Below are 22,724 nucleotides of genomic sequence, written 5' to 3' on the forward strand. Positions count from 1 at the left end.
ATTTCATGTATCAGATCACTTTTCTTTCCTTTCCTCTGTATGGTCTTGGGTTGACTCTTGTTTTCAATGTATTCTCTCCTGTAATGAACCACAGGACAAGGCACTAACCTCGTGAAGAAGGACCGCAGCATTTTATTGGGAGAACCACCCAAGGGCCCCTGACCCTTCTGATGATGGCAATTCCACAGAAAGGCAGGGGACCCTAGGAAAACCCTCAGCGGAAGAAAACCCTAGCTGATCACTGATCAGTCCTCTGGAGAATACTGCAATCTCTAATGGCAAGCTTCAATGAGGAGATACCGGCAGCGGGCATTGGTTATGCAGCACAGTGGACGTCAGATGGGGAATGAAGCGCAGGCAGTGAGGAATGATCATACAGCTCAGCGGGCAACAAAGGGGAACGCAGGGTGAAGGTGGCGGACTAGAGAAAAGGAAACAAAGAGACTCAGGCAATGGGCAGCTATTAAGCAGCTCAGCACGCAACAGTGGGGAAGGCAGCGTGTAGGTGTAAGATTAAAGAAAGGGAGAATGAGTATATAGGAAGCAGAGAGAAAGAGAAGCATAATCTAAGCACTCCAGGAAAGAGGTATGAAACTTACGGTAGCATCAGGGCTACAAAGGCAGTAGGGAGCAGAATCCATTCCTCTTTGACCGCTCCGGCTGTGCAGCATGTCGTGCGATGATGTTGGATGCTGTTCCCTGGATACCAGAATGCTGCAGACAGAAACAGGACCTCTGGTGGAGGGCCCTGATACTGGGATAAGGAAGTTGCACAGCATTCCCCGTCACCGGTGCCAGACTGACCATTGCTTACAGCGAGTCATGACCCCTACGATCCATAATTCTTTGTACAGTTCTACTGATATGAACAGGAGGTCTAATGCCGAGTCAGCCATCACTTGCATGGGAATTTCACTCACTATGACTTTGCAAAACGGCTTGCTCATTCTTGTTTGTCATCTTCTCTTTTTTAGCTTCGCAATCTGTATTCCCACCAGTCTCCCATCTTCTTCTTTAGAAACACTACTTCTGTTATCTTCTATTTCTGTCTGTTTACTGTCACATTCCTGGCCACGTTTGCAGACTTTTCAATTTGTTAACACTTGAAACACCCTTATCACCTACTGCAGGATATTCACTGTTTGCCATGTGGTTTTGCATCCCACATAGGATGCACTTTCTCCTTTGTCTGTTCCACCTGGAAATGCTCATCTTCCCTTATCTTAATCTTCTATACTCTTTCATGTCACCTCTCTTCCTGCAGGCATCCAATTTACTTCACTCACCTTAGATGTTTCCAGCTTCCTTTGTGTAGTGTGCTCTATTCCGTGAAGTGTACCTTTGTCAGCATATATTCTAGTGTAAGATTGTTCCACTATAACATTTTATCTTGCATTTTAGTACCTTCGTAACCGACTACTGAGTCTCTTAACTCTATGTCTAGGGGTTGTCTGCCATTTCTCTGATGCTGCTGGGAAATCATCTATGGATTCATTGGCTCAACAGATTACTCAGAAGATTACTTTTGCTATCAGAGCTCTCTTCTTTCTCGTCTGGCAAAATATGAAATATTCTTTGTTCTTCTATCCCTAGCAAATTCACCAGTGCAGCTACTTTCCTTTTCTCGCTACAGTCTTCTAGGCCTCAGGTCTCCATATACACGTTGCAGCTATTGTGCGCCCTGAGACATAAGGGTGAGGGCGTGTTCTTAAGGAATAATCCCTGAGCCGCGGGGCATTACCGAGTTATGTAATGCCCAGGGGCCCAAAGTTACAGGCCCAAGTAAAGCGAGGGGTTTATTGCTATTAGTACCGTGGCCCACATGACCGGGGTACTAAGAGCATTGTTTTTCTAATCTGAAACAGCCCATGTAAAAGAAAATGGCCGCCTGGGACGGGAAAAGGAGCCCCTTCTCCCTTTCCATGGCGGGCATTAAAAAAATAAGAAAAATGTAAACAAAGAAAATGGCTGCCATGGAAAGGAAGAAGGGACTACGTGTTGTCCCTTCTTCCTTTCCATGATGGCCTTTTGCTGATCGGGGGTGGACGCGCTGGGGACGGAAGTGTTCCCAGCGCATTCGCTCCTGAAATGGACCAAAAATCAGGTAAGTGGGGTTGGGAAGGTGGGGAGGGGATGGTTTGAATAGGGGGGCGGCGGGAGGGAAAACACCTTGATCCCCGGCAGGGGAAGATGGCAGCCTCCAGAGCGGGGATTACATTGGCTGAGTGGCTGCCACATGCCCCGCCATGGAAAATAAGGAACGTAGTGGGGAGAAGGATTCTAGGGACTCTCGGTCAGGTAATGCCCCGTGAGGGCCAATGGGATCGCTTGTTACAATCTCTTTGTCCTTCGCCGGATACTAATAAAAATTCAAATAAATACATAAATAAATATTAGGCGTACCTGGGTTCAAGAGGAATATGGGTTGTGCCATTACATGTTGCCTCATATCATTTCATTTTGTGTTCCTAGCTTTTTTTCTGCTTGTTTTTTCTCCTTTCAATGTGATTTTGGCTGGTGCTGTGGGATGACACAGATGTATATCCCTTCATTCATGGCCAAACTGTAGCACTATTGCTCCTATCTGGACACAATAAACAAGTGCACTGCAACGTGGAGCATGTGTACTTTTATTTTAGGTTTTCCAGGTTATAACTTTGTTACATAAAAAGGGAGCAGTAGCTTCGTCCATCTACCTCCTCTACCCTTCATCAAAAGCACACGTAACGTGTCAGTCCCGCACATTCTTTTCTTCTCCAATGATGTCCATCATGTTGTGCATACTTGCACAACTTGAGACGTCACTGAAAGAGCTCCTCGTTGTGGTGCAATGCCGCTGACTGAGGGGGAAAGTTTTGAAATTTAAAATGTATATACTCATCTTGCATATTACAGCAATATAATGCTGAGACTAGCCGCTGCAAACTGCCACGTTTAAACCACTGTTTCTTGCTTGTGCAAGGCGAGACTGTAGATTGTACTGTGCACGTCCTTTAAATGAAGGCCTCTCGCCTAGTGTGTAGGAATGCTTTCCTTTGTGCATCTCTTGCTTCTGACGTCTTTCTCTTTTGGCATATGTAAATTGGTTTTTGGCTCCCACCTTATTAGGAAAAGCAGCGTTAGTAGATGGAAGTCATATTATAAGCACTCTCCCTTGCCTAAGAGGGTGTTCGAATCTTTAAGGTGTATATTCACCTTGACTAAATGTATTATGATAGGCTGTCCTCCCTGATTACGTTAACTAGCATGAACGAGGAGAGCTGGCAGCAAAGGCCTCTATAATGAGGTTTTGATCTCTGCCAGCAACATTGTTTCAAGGTGAGACCTTGCACTGTTGGGACCAGCCCTTCCATTAAAATGCATGTGTTCCTTTGGGTATAAGCGAACGGTGCACAGAGGGAGGGGGCTCTCACAGCTCACAGCTCACTATCTCCTTCACATAGGAGAAATATCCGTAACATATCAGTCTTTATCCTGCCCAAGGGCAGTCCAGCATTGAAATGTCAGGCAATTCTCTTCTGAACAAGAGTACCAACAGCAACCTCTAATGGACTAATGGCCAGTAGAGGGACTCCCAGGACACCCTTTGTTTTTGCATAATTAAAGTAACATTGGGTCTCACCCTAAATTATTAGGGTAATCCAGACGTGGAACCTTGGCTCACTGCTCTTAGAGAGGCACAGCTCCACCCTACTGATGAGGTCCAACCAGACCGAAGCACGTGTCTGGGATTGCTGTCGCCACTCTTGTTCAGAGGAGAATTGCCTGCTATTTCAGTGCTGGACTGTCCCAGGGCAGGACAAAGACTGATATGTTACGGATATTTCTCCTATGTGAAGGAGATAGTGATCTAAAGAATCTGGCGAAGAGTCTCGAAACTTGGACTAATGGGTAGAGGGACTCCCAGGACCCTCCTTGTTTTCGTCAAATTCGTTGGGTCAGATACACAAAGATTTTCTCTGGAGCAAATCATAGATGGCAGGGAGCATCGCTCATTTTCTGCTGCTGCCTTATAGCTGATTTACAAAGCCTAGCACTGGAGTAAATCAGGAGATGCCTGATGCAACTCTGAGATTCCCATAAACAGATCTTTGTGAAAAACATTTGCACAAGAGCATCTCAGAGATGTTCCAGGTACCTCCAGATTTGCTCCAGTTTTAGCCTCTGTGAATCAGGTATAATGTAGTAGTTGCAAATCAGAGATGTCAATTTGTGAAAATCAGTGCGAATCAGACCGTTAGCATTCAAATATATAAACTAAGTAGGGCCCATGTATAAACACCTCTAAAGTGCCCCAGATAAACAAAGAGATCCTAGATGAAAACTATCATGTGTTCCTAAAAGTAAATATCCCAAGAGATCCCAGATGGTAAAATGCAAACAGCTAGAACATATATATATATATATTCAGTGAAAAGAACTTTGTTAAAGGGACGTTATGGTTCTGAGGAAAACCAAAAAAAAACGGAAATTTGCCAGTTATGGTAACCTAAGCAACCATAACTCGCGCCACCACCGTGCACTGCTAAGACTAACACCCAGGACATCAAAGAGACTCCCTCTGGAGATTCGGGCTTCAAAATCCTTTCTTCAATTCTAAAACTAATTCGTTTAAATGAACTAATTTCTGATTCCTGTAGTTCCATGGTTTGATTCTGGTTGTTACCTATTTGCAATTTGAATATTCCTCATCTTATTGTACATTTATTTACAACTGCACCTAAAAACGATAAGTTCCAATCAGTGTGCATTACAAATAATTCAAAATCAAAATTCAAAACAGGAAGACATGAACTATTGAAATGAAATACTAGTTAAGCTATTGAGCTAACAAATGGAATGCACACCCTGTATCGCTATGAGCTTTATATTACGAAAGAAGGTTAAAGTATGGCTCCATGAGCAAGACCCTAACCTGCCTGTCTTTTAGGTTGAGTTATAGCGAGAACATCTGTATGCAACTAATCATCTAAGCTATATTTCCTGTTGTACATATACTATCTCTGACCTTGTTGTGAAATTTGTATCTTTGAATATTTGTAACATATTTATGTAACCATGTATCATTCTGTATGCCAGTTCTATATTTCTCGCATGTGTGTAAGTAACTGTATGAACTCTGCCCAGATGCCCCCGGGCGTGGCTGCGCTTTACAAATATAATAAATACAAAGACAAATATTCAAAAGGTGTAAGATTAGTATATGTAGTCATTTTTTTAAGGTTTAAGGGCCTTAAGAGGTATTTCTGAATACTGCATCTTTTACTACACTGCCAAATTATGAGTTTTCATATGAAAACTCATCAATTCTTCTCGCTGTTGTATGTTGATAATTATCTGCACACAAAAGCATTAACAAGTGAGATATTACAGGACACAGTAATACTGCCTGTGGTAATATGCCATTTCCTCCTAGAGCGTTATGGGACTCTAACATGGGGAATAACTAAATGGTTTTGCGTGACTCAGAATCATGCAGAATCCTTAAGTTATGCACATGCAGTAACTGTAATACCATTGGATGGTAATACCACCAAATGCATAATCGGGCACTAAGTCTTTATTAATGCACAGTGATTTGGGCACAATAATAACACCTGTCATTGCTCTTAGGTACTGTTTACTACAATAATTATGTTTTTTATTTGACCTTTCCTAATATTTTGTATTATGGAGTGTGTTGGCAAATTTTACAATACGTCATAACACTGTGTCATAAGTGGATGACTGGTATATTCAAGTTTATTGATATACTTAGAGCCTAGATGGCTTTGTATAGCACGTGACATAATTCACATTTCATATACATTTATCAACAATCTAACATATTAAAACAATCTCAGATACAACATAATACATAAAACCCTATTCAAGGCATCTTAAAATATGCACAATCTTCAGATAAAAGGACACTATAAAATATATCAGATTAATATCATCACCCATCAAAAATTTGCCCCATAAATCTGCTATTTCATTAAGATCGATTGTATTACTATAGGATTTTAAAAACTTGTGACGCAGCTTCCACAAGCTATCTCAGTCAATTATTAAATGAGAAAGGGACTTAATCACTTCATTGCCACATAGTCGACACGCAAGCGATACTGCAAGCCCAACCTAGCTCCCCTAGTCTCGAGTGCCTCTGAGGTGTTAAATTTCATTAATATATGGCGTGCGAACTGTTCTTACACTCGGATATGCCATGGGTACAGAAGACCGGGTTGACCTTGCTTGGCAATATGACCCACTATGTGGTTTGGTTGCTTAAACAGTCATATGTTGGTCCAAACTAAAGTCTTGCAGTTTAATTTTTAACCAAGACTTTAGCCCCTGCTTTTAGTAGAGTTCGTATATCCTACTGTCCATTTCCCATATTTGGCTTTTAAGATTCCTACTGTTCCAATAGTTAAACTACCCTCTTACCTCAGAAACATCTGGACATAGGGTGCTATTATAGTATATGTAGTTAATGTACATAGATCGTCAAAGAACATTACGCATTGGCATACATATGCAGACATCACCCCTATTAGATCCAACTCAAGATACAGATACTCAACAGAAACATTCTGGGGCAACCACAATGATTTGCATGACATCTTGGCTTCAAATACAACTAACCTCTGACCATATTGGTGTCCCCATATTGCCACAGCGTACAACAGAATAGCTCTTACTTTCGCTGTGTATATTGTCAAAATCACGGTTGCCGAGTATCCCCCATATCTACCGATAAAAACAGTAAGAGCATTTACTGCTATTAGACAGCGTGATTTTAGGGCAGTCCATTGGGCACCCAGTTTAACTTCTCATCGATCACTATGCCCAGATATTTATAGGTAGTGACTTGTTCTAACATCTTATTACTCAGCTTCCACACACATTTCTTGGGGGTTTTTTTCTCAGGAAAAACCATCAATTTACTTTTCTCAATATTGATGGTTAAGCCATTAGCACTCGAATAAACAGCCAGAGTATCAAGCATTCTCTGTAGACCTATAGGTGTGTAATCTGAGATCAGCAAGTCATCCAAGCACCACTGTACTAATCTTCACTGGGTTTGCATCTGTATTAGCGAACAGTTCTTGCATGTCTGCCAGGTACATATTAAATAAGGTGGCCGCCACTATGCAGCATTGTTGCACTCCGCTACTAGTAGACAACAGTGCAGAGAGTCTGCCAGTAGCATCCAAACGCAAAAAGACATATATTTATCGGAATATAGTAACATAAACATTCTTAGTAATCCTTTTGGAATATTCCAAGAAATTAGCTTCCACCATAAACGGTTCCTCATCACTGTATCAAAGGCGGCAGGTGTAGGCGCAATAAACATTCAGTTCTCTTTTTTCCATGTGTGTCCTATTGCCGATGTTAACATTATCAGGGTATGCGTAGTGCTTGATTTAGCTGTGAAGCCAGTTTGGTGGCAAAATGTTGTTATCCGCTATCCACTCATTTAATTCCCGAAGTAGCACACATGCGAACATTCGAAAGTTGGCTGGGTTATCCCATCCACCTTTTTTTGTGGACTGTCAAAATGTGGCTAATGTGCCATAACTTTGGGATAATCCCTAGCTTCCCTATTTGGGTAAATAACAGGTGAAGAGCTGCTGCCCATATTTCAGGTTCCTTTTTTATTAATACATTACAAGCGCCATCGGGACCCGCGGCACAAGAATTATTTAACTTTTCTATTATCGCAATGATGTCTAAGATTGATGCCTTGCATTCCCAGCTATCACCAGGGAGTGGAAAAATATCCTTACTTTGCTCCACTCGACCCAGTGTAGCTTGTATATGTTCACTCCATTTCACTTCTGGAGTACAGTTTATAGACAATTCTCTTTTTTTTCTTTTACCACTGCGTAATATCTGCCATATCCCTGAGGAATTATTAGAGTGCAAGATTGCCAATTTCTTTCCATTGGATTATCTCACACTCATTCTTATGCTTTTTCAACCATCATCTATAGTTCTTTTTAATAGATTTAATTATCATAGGTACCAACTTAGTTGTGGCCCTAATATATCGCTGAGCATCTTTCTCTTTATCTTCCGACGCATGTTCTTCTTTGCATCAATGATCATTTTATCATGGCCTTTCTGCAAGAGAATTACCTTTATTAGATCTTTCTAAGGTAGATTTATAAGATCGTTTTTCTGCTACTGTCTTTAGTTAACCATCATATTTTCATTGGCATTATCCCCAGTTGTTCCCTCAGCTATAAAACGTGGTACTACCTCGGCAACTACCCTATTAGCAAAGTCATTGTTTTGCTGGTGCCACAGGACCCGATTTTGGCCCTCTTTTAAATATATTTGTCCATTACAATCGTGGTCTACTATTGCTGTCATATTTTTATTAAATACCATTAGTGTACATAATGGGAGATGGTCACTCTCCTCTCGCCCAACTTTCTCATATCTTTAATATATTGTAGCCCACTTATATTCGAAAAAACATAATCAAGGGTTGCCGCTGATAAGACTTCTTTTCTCGTGAATGCAGTGTCACTAGGTGTGAATCCATTCAATTTAACTAGCTCATGTACAGCAAGAAGTGTATACCACATTTGCCCTTGTTTGTTAGATCTAATTCTGTTAACATCAGATACTACATTGATAATAGTGCTACCTTCGTTCAGAGGAAGTGCACTTATCTTTGCATTGAAGTCTCCCACCAACCATATGGTGTAGCAGTGATTATAGCCCTGTAAAATAGAACCCACTACCTGCACATTCTCTTTTTTTTATTTTAAGGATTTTTATTGTTCTAAATATTGAGTATGATACATGTGTTAACAAGTTACAGACTTTGAACGAAACAAGTAACCATAAAGGATTAACAGAGTGAATGATCTTGACAACCATATTGTGATTTCTTATGACATATTCATTAGTTAAATTCACTAATGTGCAATTTAAACTAGAGTAGACTTGAAGTTGTGGATATTCCTGATAACATATGAGTAGTTGTAAATCATGTCTGCAAAGAGTAACTAATATGGGGAGAAGCATAGAAATATGGGGAGACGTACTAGGAGACATACAGGGGACATACAGGAACAGATGGGAACAGGATAAGGGATGCAGAAGGGTATAATAGATTATTTCATGAAACTGATCTGTTCATTTCTATAGTAATATAGACCAGGCATTTCAATATGAGTATAGTTGTCAAGTTAATGAAGAAGAAATAAGGATATAGGTTCATGTACCATGAGCAGTTGCGTTGAAACAGTTAAGATAACAGGTGAAATAGTATCATTTAGCATTGTATTTAGGAATTGTATTTTGATTATTAGCCATGCACATTTCCAATTTATGAGTGAGACAAATCATATTCCACCAGACTTTGGTAGAAAGCAAACAAGAGTCTTTCCAGTCAGCTGTGATGCATTTTAAGGCTATACAAATAAATAGATCATATAGTCTTGCTGAATCAGGTTGAATGTATGTTGTGATGGCCAAGCCTCCTATAAATATACTTACAGAGGAGAATGGAACATCTACACAGAAGATACTTTTGAGAAACTTACATATTTCATGCCAAAATTCAACAATATATGAACATTCAAAGAACATATGCATATACGTAGCGGGAGATAAGCCACAAGACCAGCATTTTGCATCATAATTTGGGTTAGCCTTAGCCAATTTGGCCGGAGTAATGATTGCTCTATGAACGAAGAAGTAATAGTGTTGTGTAATATTTGCTGACACCGATAATTGTTTCATTTTGGAAAACAGGCGGAGCAATATATGATGTTCAAATATGTAACCTAAGTCAAATTCCCATTTCAGACGAATTGGGCAAACATTAAATGTTGAGGTGAGCAAATTATATATTTTTGAGGCTCTTACTTCGCTCATCATGGTTAGGTGCAGTAGTCTGAGGGCGTCTGGAGTAAGAATCTCATAAGAAAAATGGCTAAGTGCATCAAGACAGGAGTTCATTAATTTATTGTAAAATTGAAAATCTGTCTTGGGTATGTTAAATATGGTAGAGGCTTGCTGGAAAGAGAGAATAGAAGGACCATCTATAATGTGTTGGATGAATCTGATTCCTTTTTTAATCCATGCTTTGCGATTGAGGATCTTATTATTTATTACTATATTCTTATTGTGCCATAGTAACAGGGAAAGATACTTATTGGGGTTTTAGCATGGGGAAAGAGAAAAGTTTGTAGGGCTAGAACGGATGCTTTGATAGGTTCCAAAATGTTTTTTTGGGGTATGTTTGAATATGTATGTATAATCAGTAATATTATGTGGTTGAACTGTGTATTTTTCTAATGTACACCAAGTCGGGGTGTCGGCCAATTCGGGATCCGTGAACCATTGGCGAGACTGTTTTAGGAGAAACGCATAGTGGTATAACTTAAAGTCAGGGAATCTAGCGCCTCCTATTTCGTAGGGAGCTTTAAGTTTAGTTAGAGCAATTCTTTAACTTTTTCCTACTCCCCAAAGAAAATGTAGTAGTATAGAATGAATGGATTTGAAAAAGGAAAGGGATAATGGAATGAGAGAAGCTGCAGATAGTATAGAACTATAGGAGTTTTAATTGTATCTAGACATCCCCACCAGGAAAGGTAAAGTGGGGACCATTTGGATGTAAGATCTTTGAGAGTATCCAGTAGCGATATAGTGTTGAGTTTGATCATTTCTTGAATAGTAGGGGCAAAACGAAGTCCTAAATATTTAATGGAACCACAGCACCATTTGAGGCTGAAAATGTCAATGTCGTGTTTAAGACAGAAGGGATTTAAGGGCATAATTTCTGATTTGTGTCTATTTAATTTGTATCCAGCAACATGACCGAACTGCAATAGTGCATCCAAGAGGTTAGGAATATGAAGTTTGGGGTTTTTGATTAAGATAAGAATGTCGTCTGCATATGCGGCTATTTTAGTGATTGAGGCACCTACTTGAATTCTCAGGATGTTTATATTTGATCTTATTAATTCTAGTAACGGTTCAAGAGAGAGGATATATAGTAAAGGTGAAAAGGGGCATCCCTGCTGCGTTCCTCTGAGCAAAGGAAAAAATGAGGATGTTTGACCATTTAAGTAGATAGCGGATTTGGGGGCAGAATAAAGAAGTTTAACAAGTGAAATACATTTTTCACCACAACCGTACCAGCGTAGGGTTTGAAACATAAAATTCCAATCTACACGATCAAAAGCTTTCTCTGTATCCAATGCAATGGCAGCGTAGCCTTGAGTGTCTTTTTTATCTTTAGCTGCTAGGTTAATGGCATTAAGTAGGAGTCTGGCATTAGAGGATATGTTACGTCCTTTTACATACCCTGTTTGATCTGCTTTGACCAGCTTTAGGAGTGAGGATTCAATTCTGTTGGCTAGTATTTTGGCAAAAATGTTGCTTTCTATATTGATAAGGGAAATGGGTCGATAATTACTGGGATGGGTAGGGTCTTTATCAGGTTTAGGCAATATGATAAGTAAAGCTTCTGAGAAGGAACCTGAGGAACATTTTTGTGATATGAAGTATGAAAAAACGTGTTTTCAGTTTTGGGGTTAATACTTGGGATAGTTTACTGTAGAATTTGGTGGATAATCCATCGGGACCGGGTGCTTTGCCTTTGCCGAGGCTGTGAATAGCTTCAGTAATCTCAGAGGGGGTAATATCATTTTCAAGGTGAGATTGGTCAACTCTGGGATATGTGGTGCGACTAATATTATTCAGTAAGGAATCAATATTGTCTTTGCGAATAGAGCTTTCTGGTGTATAGAGATCAGTATAAAATTTCCTAAAGCATTCAAGTATTTCATCAGACCGGTGATGAGTTATACCTTGAGTGTCTTTAATGTGAGAGATTTGAACTTTTTCCTTTTTGGTTTTAGGAAGCAAGCATTTTGCCCACTTTATTTGATGTTTGATATATCTTTGTTTTGTATTTAAGTATGGTGCCTGCAGCAAGCTCTGTAATTTCTTTATTGATTTCAAAGCGTATCTTAATAACTTGTCGTAGGTTTGTTGAGTTAGTGTCAACATAGTAGTGTTGCTCTGCAAGGGTGAGTTTAGAATAAAGGTAATCTAGGTGTTTTTTCCTTAGTTTTTTGTTCGTACCTGAGAGGGCCATTATGTGGCCTCTTAGGGCCGCTTTAAAAGCATCCCAATTATTAACAATAGAGGTATCATAGTCTTGGTTGTTATTGAAATATTGTTGAATGAAAGCTTTTATAGATTGAATAGACTGTGAATCATTTAAAAGGAAATTATTAAGTTTCCACCTGGAGGCAGCTTTGTTCGTATCTGTAAGGCAAAAGGATGTGATAACCGGTGCGTGGTCTGAAATAATAATATTGGAGATTTTAGAATCTATAATGGATCCAGATAGGGTTTCAGTAAAAATATAATCAAGACGTGATAATGTGTTGTGAGGGGGGAATGAAAGGTATAGTCCAGTTGTGTGGGATGAGAAAGCCTCCATGAATCAATTAGCCCTGTTTCCGGATTTGTGAGTTTTATTGTGTTTAAACATGCAGCTGGATTTTCGGTCTAAAAAAGGGTCAAGGACCTGATTGACATCTCCACATATTATCAGATTGGTAAAGTTATTTTAAAGTATCATTTGCTTAATTGCATTCCAAAAGGGGGGATCTGGTAATGTGGGCCCATAGATATTTAGAATTGATACTTGTGTGGAGTCAATTAGGAGTTTTACCCAAACCCATCTACCATTGGTGTCAGCATCTTGGGTAAGAATTTTGAAGGGTTGTTTTTTACTGATTAATATGGCAACTCCATTTTTCTTGGATATAGCTGGACTGGAGATAACCTCCTTAACCCAGAGAGATGTTAGTTTCATTGTTTCTTTGTGGGATAAGTGAGTTTCTTGTAGGCAAGCAACCGTTGGTGTAAATTTGTTCAAGTGAGATAAGACTTTGCATCTTTTAATAGGATTCTTACATCCATTGATGTTCCACGTTATGCATGTAAAGATCATTTAGTCAGAAATATATGGATATACATGCAACTTATAGGTGTAGAACGATAATAGTAACATATCCTTTTTCATGTGCTTCAGATCATAAATACCGAAATAGTTCTACAGGAGGATAAAACATTGGGGATTAGGGAGGGAGGGAAGGGGTCTGATCAAACATTGAGAGGACACAGATCACTTTAGAGATCAAACAGGACATGGGAGAAGGATCAGGGACGAATGATATATTAGGGATAGGTAACGCCAACTGGGTCGCCAAAAGAAAAAGAGCGACCATCAGTGGAAGAGGGACCCCAAAGGAGTGCCCGCCTCACTTAATTAGTATACTTGGATAATCATTGCATTAGGTAAATAATAACACGAAAACAAGGTTATAAATTCTAGATTTCAAGTAGTAGGTGATGTTGAGGCCGCTGCAGGAGAGGAGGTGTCCATGCCGTCATTTTTAATGGATTGTATGAAGAGCCTCAAGTCAGCTGGATCATCGAATACTACTGTGCGACCCTCATGTGTTACTTTAAAGGAGCATGGTTGGAATAACCCATAGCGGATATTTTGTTGTTTTAGAGCAGGATGGAATGCCAAAAAAACGTTTCTTCTTTGTACCGTGCTTCTGGCCACATCCTGTGAAATAAATAGCTTGCTACCATGCCAAATGAGTGATTGCGTTCTTTTGCGGTGGAGATAATAAGTTGTAGTTGAGAGTATTCTAAAAGGTAAAATATAAGTGTCCTTGCCATCGGACGAGATGTGGAAGAGACTGAGGGTTGACCAATTCTATGGGCCAGTTGAATGTTAAATGTAGTTTCCAAGGGCAAATGTAGTATGGCCGGTAAGAATTTTTGTAGGAAAGCAATGGGGTCAGTACCCTCAGCTCCTTCTGGTAGGCCTGAGATGCGTAGGTTATTGCGCCTGCTATGATTTTCCAAATCTTCATTATGCTTTTGGAGTTCTTTAATAGATTTTTCTACTTGCGCAACCCTAGGGGATATGTCTTCAAGATCGCCAACTCTTTTCTCCACCTCATCCACTCTGTTGGTGACTCCCATCCACCTTTCATCTAATTGCTGTAGTTTAGTGTTTGTAGTTTCTATAAAGGGTTTAAGTGCCCTAATTTCCGCAAGAATGGCTTCAATAGCCGGACCTGAAATACCTAATGGAGGTGGTAAGTCACTTTTGGGTCTTTTCAGATTAGTTGAAGAGGGGGTAGCATCCTTAGAAGAGGAACCATTCTTTTGGTTAGCTTTGCTGGTTGCCATAGCTGCACAATTGCTTACAAATATTTGTAGTTAGGGCGTGTAATTCTTTGTAGATATTATTTATGATTTCTCATAGTATATCATTATTACATCCATATTATTCTTAATGTTTTACTCTTAAATAAAGAAACCAAAAAATGGAAAAGCCAAGAATAATAAGGCATACACTACGGAAGATTAAGAGAGTTAAGAAATCCTGTGGGAAATTATGCAATTCTGGAGTGGACCAGCCACTGTTTTCCAGAGCTATTTGCAATGAAGAGAGGAGCACGCCTGTATAGCTGTGGAGGGGTGCAGGTTGGGTGATTATTGACCAATCTGTATGTTCATTATAAAAAAAAAGAAAAAAAACTGCAGCAAGAAGATGTGGCAGTTGTTATAATATTTAAAGGAGAGGAGTGTTTATGCAGAAGGCAATCAAAATAAAGTGCCTAATGCTTTAATTTTATCCGTACGTCTGTATTATTTTTCTTCACTTCCCCTTCTGTGATCTTCCTATCTGCTCTTATAATTGACAACTTATATCACCAATCTTTAGCAGCAGTCCCCTTCCTCTCAGCTTAAATATATTGTCAGTAAAACTTCTTTTTTCTTTTTTCTAATATATTTCCATGTGTAATGTTTAAAAGTTTGTTCAAAAGTTAGTTCTTTAATTGCTTCTTACTTTTTTTTTTCTTTCCCCAGCAGGTGGCGCACTTATGTGGATGAGCCTGTATTCTAGGCCGGAGTCGGCGCGTCGCTTGATGCACAACGCCGCACCTCTCCACACGAGGGGCGGCTCGCGTTCTGACGTGCTCTCGATGCTTATCCTGTAAGAGCAGCCCGCTGCTGAAGAAGCAGTTCTACACGTCGGAGCCGTGCAGAAACTTCACCGATCCTTCCCGGGATGACAGCGACGCGTAGTGCAGCGGATTTAAGGTAAGTTTTGAAAAAATAATAAACCTAATGCAATTTGAATATTTTATGAGGCGGCCATTTTACCTCGGCACTAAGCCACGCCCCCTGCACATTCTCTTTTGCCCTACCATATTTGAGGGATCGTAGATGTTTATCAATATAATTACTATTTTGAGGTTGGAGATTTAACTGTTACTAAGAGTCCACCTTTTGGTCTATCTTTCAGCCCTTGGGTTGCTACTTGGTGTACCGTACAATGGCCGTCCAGTTGAACTTCGGCAGTGAGCCATGTTTCTTGCAAGGCCACTAATATAAATAGCTCCAAATTGTTCCATGTATAGATAATTTCCGACTAACCATGTCATTGCCGTTCCGTGGAGAAATAGGCTTTCTATGCCGTGCGTAACCACTGCCAATACCCATCCGGCTTTTCTCCTTTACTATCCCCTGCTACTCCAATTACACCTTCAACCCCAGCAGTGGTACTTACTCTCACCTCATTTTTGTTCCCTGGGGCCAGGGTGTTACTCACTGTCTTAGCCTGCTCTTCCTGCCTATACTGTGCCCTGTCAGATTCTGGATCTAATTTATTTGAACCACCATTCACAGATGTTTGCGGGCGGGTTTTTATTAACGAATCTCCACTAAAGAGGCACTATACCCCAACCACAATATATCTGCCACAAAGCCCATTATAGAATTTAAAATGGACTCAGACTCGAAGCATATGTTTGTTATGTATTTATTCACCATTTCTACTTGATCTACTAGTCGAATATCTTTTGTAGTGATCGCTACAATTGGGGACAATTGACTGTAAAATACATATGACTGCTTTCCGGTTCAATGGGAGTTGAGAATTCTCGTGATGGACTTGTTGGAGTTGCAGGGCTTTATATCACACCTACTGTCAGTCAGTTTATAGCTCTTCGGAGATGCTAACCTCGGTCCATCTCTACTATTTCGAGTGACCCATAGATCAGGAAGGGTTTGTTGTGTTTGCTGAGATGCTATGGCAAGCGGTGGCTTGCCTCCCACATTGGTGGGCTTATTGTTATGTATCTGTTTAACCTGTTTCACTGGTGATGCCTTTGCATTAGATGCTACACCTGCTTCGACTTGATTCACGGCATGCTGGCTGGCTGGCTAGCCGGTTCAGATGCTGAATCAGCCGAAAAGTCAGGAGTGGACTCCACCACTACCCATTTATGGGCTCTCACGGGTTCCTTGAGTTTTTGCGTTATAAGCCGTCTATATTTTCATAGTTGCATTTTATTACTGTACATAAATGCATGGTGCGTCGGGGCTGATCTACGCTTCTCTTGTCTCTCTCCCTTTTCCCTCTGCTGCGCCGCTGCCTTGCCTTGCTTATTATTTTTTGGGGATTTGTTCTGCCAGTCTCAATGCTAGGATGTGGCGACATACTAGTCCCTCGGTTACATACTTCTCAATTTTTTGTCCTAATACTTTTATGTAGTAGCATTGATTGAATATCAATTTTGTTTTCCAAGTGCTCCCGTTTTGCCACTAAAGTGGTCAACAGATTTTCCAGCGCATTGAACATGTCATCAGAAGACATACTACTGTCATTTACACCCTCCTTCCGTCCTGCGCTAGGATCATTGACCACCCTAGTGGGGGTCAGCTTAAAAGCATTTTTTCCCAGTCCAAATTCTGATTTAAAGTTGGTGTTTATCACTAGTGGTAAAGAATTCTCACTCTGACTATTTTTGTTGAACTCAAATATAGGATGATGCGTGTGATCACCATTACTCGCTGCTCCCTTCTCACTTAAGGAGTATGGTATTATTGGGGTAGATTCCACTCCCACAAAAGACATTTCTTGATTATGCCCCAAGTATTCAATGTCTAACTCTTCCAGCTTAGAGGTGGAAAGATCAATATTAGTAGTTAGACTTGTTCCAACTCCTGCTCGATCAGTGTGTACCATTACTTTGAGTGTCGTCTCCTTTGCGACCACTTCGTGTATTCTCCTATCTACATTAGCATCCTCGGGTATATATGTCATGGCGGTTGGATCTAATATGTGTTGCGCTGATATAACTACCGCTTTTCAATCTTTGGGCCTCATTACCAGTTTGGAGGCAGACATGGTGCTAGTAGCACCATGGCTGCCTCCAAACCGGGCTCCATTACCGGGTTACTTCAATGAGGAATAACCAGTTCATTCCAACATTGGAGGACCCGGTAATTCCTCCTTCAAGGAACCATTCCCCATTCCCATTTGAATCCCCATAGGGCTCAATGGGAATGGGGAGGGAGGTAATAACGGGCACATTACAAATGGCCCTTTTTTGCCTCTCTCTTCCCCTCGCGGGACCCGAAAAGACGTCTGGTTTTACCAGACGTCTGTTCTGGGTCCCGCATAGGGAACCTCGTAATCAGCGCTCCCGTAATGAAGGGTGCTGGTCCCGTACCATTACGGGACCGCAAGGTCGTAATGAGGCCCTGTGTGTACTCACATCTGTCACTTCTAACAGTGGCGTTTTTGGGCCACATAGAACATAATTTAACAAATTGGCGCTGACACAACCCAATTCATTGGTAAATTCGACCACCAATTCATCCGTCGCGGAGTTCGCCATTTCGTACTTATTGCTGACGTCGAAGATATAAGTGACAGAGTTTTCCCATAGTATTCAGTCATTTGTTTGCAGACAATAGACATCTTTTTTTGGGTTAGTAATCACCTTGGGTATACATATACGTCTGTTCCTCAATGTTTTATGTAGGGCGAGCTCCTTCTCATAACTTTCCATGGATCCCCCCACCCCACCTCTCAGAAGATTTACTGTTTAGTACCAGCACCCAATGCGTGCAACTCGCACACGCACACGTCCAATGCATAGGACAGGACAATTTCACTGTTATCAATAAGATTAGCAGTGCAAATATTCCTCTACTCTTCTGGAGCTGAGTATATGGTTGCATGGAAAACACTACAAACACAATATACACAAAAAAATAGTTAGCTCAAAAACAGTGTTACAGTCCACCACTTCGTACTTCCCATGTTTACAACACGGTGTTCTCTCTAAACCAGGCTTTGTGTTGAAACTACAAATGTATAGATTTTTTTTTTTTTTTTTAAATGTATTTACTTGTTTATAATCAAAACAAAATTTGATTTTTACAAGAAATCACATCTCATATGTCACATGAAACCGTTACGTTAAAGAACAGAAAAATCGAAAAGAGAAAGAGCACAGTGTGTCGTAGGAAGCAGAGCCGAACAGGGCGGGCGAAGAGGGGCTTTGTTAGGTAGTACAGGGCGAGGTCTCACTCTCTGTTGCTCGTTTCAGTGCGGCCTCCAGCATCTTTACCGCCGCCGTGGACCATTTCGTCTTTTCGCCTGCAACCACATGGGACCACCATATATCTTCCTCACGAAGTGTCACGTCATACATTAGAGGCAGCAGAAAAGCTTCTCGTAGATATGCCGTTTTGTCACACTTTTGTAGTAAATGCTTTAGTTTCCACTTCTTGCGTCTCTGGGCATAGTCTGCATGTTTTAGTGATGGATTTAGTCCGAATGGCTTTGATTTCTTGAGTTAACATGAGGTTGAGTCTTATTTTCATGAAATTTTTTTGTAGCCTTTTATCAGGAAATTTTATACAGTAATTTAGATTTCTGTTGAGCTTGTTTGTAGTCGGTGGTAAGTGAGTGAGCAACTTGTTTGCCGTCGCTGCCTCGCATGTTTGAATCCAATCCTCCTGAGCTATTTTTATTTTTATCTTGGCGGGGTTATGGATTAAGTCTTCAGGTGTACAGGCTAAGTCCGCCAGGTTTATTTGCAGTTCTTGCTCCCATTTGTTCAGCGCAATGCATTGTCCTTGGATACATTCCTTTTGGATTACTTTAAACAATGGTGGAGCGTCTGGAGAAATGATTTTGCACAGAAGTCTTATTTGGCTTTGCTTGACAGACGCTTTCATTGATAAGAGGCCCAGCTCGCGCCTGATAGCTAAAATAGATGTTGATTTCGGGAGGCCCAGTACTGCTTTCCAGAAATAACCTTCCAGCTTTGGCCAGATCGTATCTTGGATGTTTAACGCTGCATCCATTGCGTAGGTTATTGATCGAACCACCTTTTGCTTATAGAATTGAATCGCTGGTAGGAGGGAGAATTTTCCATATTTCCGATCTACAAGTTTGGTCTGAGTGGTTAATGTTTTTATTTTTAACCACAAGGCCAGATGGATAGCCTTTTCTGAGCGTGTTGCATCGAACATTTTCCTAAGTATTTTATACTGGAGACAATTTCTATCTTCTTGTTATTCAGGAACCAGTGTCCGTTATTACTTGCAGCTGAACAGGTTTTTCCCATGATCAGAATTTACGATTTGTTGGTGTTTATTTCCAAATCGTTATCTTCGATGTATTTGGCCAGGTTGTTGAGTTGGCGCTGAAGCCCAATTTGGGTCTGATCTATAAGGATTAGATCGTCCGCATAGAGGAGTCTGGATATTGCTGTATTTCCTACTTTTGGTGGAATAGCTCTTATCGCCGATTGGGTGTATTGGTAATCTCCCAGAAATGCTATGAAGAGGGCCGGGGCAAGCGGGCACCCCTGCTTCACGCCTCGTTTTGATGGAAATTGCTCTGACATCAGGCCTTGTTTGTTGAGCCGAACTCTCAGCTTTGTATCTGTGTGCAGAGCGATCACAGGTCCTAGGATTTCACCCCGGCAGTTCCAGTTAGATAGCTTTGACCAAAGTTTCCGACGCCCAATTCTATCAAATGCTTGTGTCAGATCTACGAACGCTATGAATACTTTAGGAGCGCCGTTCTTCGCGTTTTCTTTTATGATATTTAATATCATAATGTTGATGCTTGTGCTCGCGTTTTTGACAAAGCCTGTTTGGAGTTCATCGAGGCATGGAGCTGTTCTTGCCCATTGTGAAACCGCGATAGGAGAAGAGTTGTGAACATTTTCCCCACAATGTCCAAAGGGGCTATAGGCCTGTAGTTCGCTGGATTATCTCTACTTCCCTTTTTGAAGATAGGCACTATCAGAGCGTCTGTCCATGTTTTGGGGATTTGTTTCTTGGCCTGGCATTGGTTGTAAATTTTGGATATTAAGAGGGACCATTCCTTAGGATGTTGTTTTAGGTCCATGTTGGTTAGCCCATCAGGGCCCGGTGCCCTAGATGTTTTCAGTTTGAGTATCGTGGTCAAAATCTCTTCTTGGTCTGTGAGATCGGCCCATGGTGTCGCTGTAAAGAAAGCAGTTGTTTTTGTTGTTTCAGGCAATGGTGCGAATTGGGCTGCAAAGAAGGAAGTCCAGATCGATTCTGGTATAACGTTTGATAATTGGCTGGCTGACTCGATGCTTTTTTTTTTGATCAGCGCCCAGAAGTCTTTCGAGTTTTTGGATGTTAGGATTTTCAGCATTTTTTCCGCGTCGTTCTGATACATGGTCTCTTTATGATGTTTCTGCCATGCTTTATATGATTTTGCGGCCGCGATGGCGATTTCTTTTTGTTCGTTGTTATCAGAAACTCTAGCCAAACGTCTCAGTTTGCGGACTGCTCTTCTTTTCATCACCAATTGTGAGTCATATTCATGGGTCTTATTTTCAATCGATGGGGCTTGGTTTCTTTGCTTTTTCCTGTACTTCACAAGTAACAGGAGATAGTTTGGCCTAGTTTGCGAGGATATATTGTTATCGTCTGCCTCGTTGAATTTCCGGGAGATGTCCGTGATGTTAGCTGCTGAGAGTTGGATTCGAGAGGAGTTACGTAAAACCTCCAAGTCGAAGGGATAGAGTTCTTTGGAGGTATTCACTGACACAAAGGTCATTGACAGCAAGTTATGATCGCTGGCTTTGGTTCGATAGACTTCATAAAGATCGATAGATGAGAGAAGAGAGTGTGAGACGAAAATATAATCCAGTGTGGCTGAGGTGTCAAGACGTTCCCAGGTTGGAATCATTGGAAAGCGGCCGCACAGCACTGCCACATTGTGGAAGTTTCTAGAGTCCATAAGGTCTGACCATAATGCACCACGTTCTAGAGATGGCGACAGATGGGGGCTTTTCGCGATTTGCTCGCACCTCGTGTTTAGGTCTCCACAAATGAGGATGTGGTCGGTGGCCAGTTTGATGGTAAATTTATCTAGGGTGTCTGAGACGGCGTTGCAGAACTCAATGTTGGTTGTTCTTAGCGGGTTCCAATACACGTTTATAATGGCTAAACTGTATTTTGTTTTCTTTCGTGAGGAATTTTCAGTTTGGATCCATTCTGTTTGTAAGGCCAGGATACCATAGGATTCCGTAACTTTTTTTTTGATAGAAATGCCTGATCCAAGTTTGACTGCGGTTAGAAGGCTGGATGATGGTCTGCCAAACAAGCCCTTACTTGCCGGTGAAATACAGGTAACGTAGCCGTCAATCGTTGATGGATCTGTCAACCAGTCTCCTGGAGACAGATGATGTCGAACTGTGCCAGGTCAAATGCATCTGATTTAGTTAAATGTTCATGGCCTCTCGTGTTCCATGAGCACATTGATGTTTCTTTTGATTTAGAGGCGTAACGAGATTCATGAGCTATGTTGTGGGTCGACGTTGGTGGGGCATTTCGTTGTTATGCTTGAGTGTTTGGGTTTAGCACCTTTTTCAGCCATCTCCATGGACCAACGGGTTCACATATTTTGTTATGGGACCAGTCAGCGCTTTGCTCAGTTGAAGAGCTGAGCCTTTGCTTGTTCACCCATCTGTCGTTCTTTCTTATGTTTTCTGTGTAATTTGATCTCTTATAGTTTGCATATTCGTTTATTGCAGTGTAATTCGATTGGAGTCAGCCTCGCCGGCTTTCCGCGTACCTCCTGTACGTGTCATCTCTTTTCTTTGTAGACTGAACCTCTGTGCCCATCGGGTGATCGGGGTGATTTTCTATCGGTCTACTTGGGGCATGCGTACTTTTATCGGATGGTGTTGGTGTAGTAATTTCCTCAAGGGCAAAACCCATTTCCTTCAAGGTTAGGATCACGTCTGATTTGAGGTTACTGCTTGCTGCCTTTGTGACGTGGAGGTACGCTTTGGCCTTCTTGTGTCTATGGTAAGGTTCAATCAGCACCAGATCTGCCGTATCCAGGGATTTCAACTTTGGGATTTTGGCTAGGATCTTGAGGATGGTTTTTCTGTTTAGTATCACAAAGTTTTTCCCGGCCGTCAATTGCTCCATCTTGAAAATTCGAGCTTGGGAGAGTCTCGAGATCATTGATGAGCCTGTTTGTGGTGAGGCCTTATTTTGCTCCTTACTAGGCTTCTGCCTTTGTCTAAGAATTTCGATTTTATCTGAGGTATGGTTCTCGTTTTGTTTGGGTTTTTTTGGCCTATCCAGAGGAGCTCTGTCTGGTTCTTCACAGACGTTAGCTTTGGGGCACTGAATTTCTGGTGAAGGCGTGGTTGTAGAAGATTCTCTCGGTTTCTCCTGAGCGGCGGTGTTTCCTGGTGTTTTGGCCGTCAGTTCTCGGTTTTGGTCAGTATCATCTTGTGAGTTGTAGGCTCCTTCATGATCCAGATGGACTGTTAGATCCGAAAGTGATACATTTCCCGATGAATCGGCTG

At 41.2% G+C, this 22,724-nt stretch overlaps 1 long non-coding RNA gene across 1 annotated transcript in view; it reads left to right on the forward strand.

The window, feature by feature from the left end:
• LOC138473621 (uncharacterized) overlaps positions 1-15,147 on the forward strand; it is a 64,936-nt gene extending 49,789 nt beyond the window's left edge. Inside the window, exon 4 of the long non-coding RNA XR_011268818.1 lies at positions 14,920-15,147. This is a non-coding gene — a long non-coding RNA (uncharacterized lncRNA). The remainder of the gene's footprint in view (positions 1-14,919) is intronic.
• The last annotated feature ends 7,577 nt before the right edge of the window (positions 15,148-22,724 follow it).

Source organism: Ambystoma mexicanum, chromosome 8, assembly GCF_040938575.1.
Source record: "Ambystoma mexicanum isolate Mex_15411 chromosome 8, UKY_AmexF1_1, whole genome shotgun sequence".
In the NCBI taxonomy this organism is placed as follows: domain Eukaryota; kingdom Metazoa; phylum Chordata; class Amphibia; order Caudata; family Ambystomatidae; genus Ambystoma; species Ambystoma mexicanum.